Source organism: Pan troglodytes, chromosome 8, assembly GCF_028858775.2.
Source record: "Pan troglodytes isolate AG18354 chromosome 8, NHGRI_mPanTro3-v2.0_pri, whole genome shotgun sequence".
Taxonomy (NCBI): Eukaryota; Metazoa; Chordata; class Mammalia; order Primates; family Hominidae; genus Pan; species Pan troglodytes.
The window spans coordinates 15,685,012-15,686,479 of NC_072406.2; the positions used below are offsets into that span (position 1 = coordinate 15,685,012).

The 1,468-nt window shown below is 43.2% G+C and overlaps 1 long non-coding RNA gene across 1 annotated transcript; it reads right to left on the reverse strand.

Annotated features, from left to right (window-relative positions):
* Nucleotides 1–281: 281 nt before the first annotated feature.
* LOC107966893 (uncharacterized) lies at nucleotides 282–786 on the reverse strand. The gene is made up of 2 exons (XR_001706950.1): nucleotides 700–786; nucleotides 282–450 (listed from the first exon to the last, which is right to left on the reverse strand). It is a non-coding gene; the product is annotated as an uncharacterized LOC107966893 (long non-coding RNA).
* Between the last annotated feature and the right edge of the window lie 682 nt (nucleotides 787–1,468).

The window sequence follows — 1,468 nt, forward strand, 5'->3', positions numbered from 1 at the left end:
CAGGCGAATGTAGACATAGTGAAATAGAAAGCTTGCAGTTTACCAATATCTGTGGGTCAAGCAGAACAGAACCTTCTATGAAGGTTTGTTACATCTCATCAGAATTAAAAATGTTTTAAGATGTCATTTAAATTTACAGCACACCTGTGTTCATGACACAAGTGAGAATATTTCAGGATGAGTAGGCTCTCCACAAAAAACTTGACATTATATTTATGTGCTAATTTTTCAAAATAAATTATCATAAATGTGAGGCTTAGGATACATAGACGAGATATGGCTGTAAGACAATCAATCTCTTGATTTAGCAAATAAATTGGATTTCTTTCCAGTCATCTCAATATTTAAGGTCAAGGAGATGAATTTCGCATGGTGTCCTGATCATTAATAAATCCTGGCTTGTTCTCATGTGATGCTGTTTTGGACTTAATTAGATCCGTGCACCTCTCCCTGCAATACAGAACACAAAGACAAGAGTGTCCATTTTCCCAAATTATATGGTTTCATTATTTCAAACTATGAATATCCCGAACAGCCTACTGATTATTTTGCCAAATTTATTATCAGAAAGAACTACTCTAAAACCCCCAAATCAAACAATTTTATCTTTATAAGTTGATCCATTTTTGAAAGGAGGCTGTTAGTTTTACAAAAGTGCTGTGCATTCATTACAACCATCCAAATCATATCAAAAATTACCGGGGAGAAAATGTCGCCACTCCCACCTCCACCACCATAGGTCAGGGCCATGATGATCTTTGCTGGCCATCTCTCTCATTAGCTCTGTGGATAAATAACCCCGTGTAGGCTCAGGGGCAGCATTGCATGTGGTGTTACACAGCATGCTCCATTTCCCACGCTGTGTGCCGTGGGCTCCTGTCTACACACTGGGGAAGAGCCGAAGAACTCTCTAGGGAGAATCCTGCACTCACCGGGTTGAGGTGCTTTCTGCACTTGCCTCACTGCAGGTGAGAGTCACCTTCTGTTCTTATTTCGTAAGATCCAAGCCTCTCCTTCATGCACATGGCCTGTTCAGGCCCTCAGAACCCAGGAATGGGCATGGACACTCACCTTCACCTGCTTGACTGAGCATAAAACCTGCCCGATTGTCTCATACAACTGAGGTGTATGGTTTCTTTTCAAGGAACATAAAGATGGACCCTCCTAGTCTCAAAACTTGAGAAATGGAGATTTGTCTTACCTGAGTGTCTCTCTCAGGACACCAGCCATCAGTCCTCCCAGATGGTGTCAAGGAACTCAAACTCACCAGGTCCCCACATCTGTCAATGAGAGGCCAGAGCCCTCGCCCTCCATGACTGCCTAACCACCCATCTGCTGCCTGTTGATCGACTCCTGTTCCTCACCCCTCCCTGACCCCCGTTTTCCCACACATGGTTACATTTCTTCCCTGCCAGAGAAAACCCTAATGTTAGTCCATCGGGGAGATGGATTTGAGACTGATCTCTTA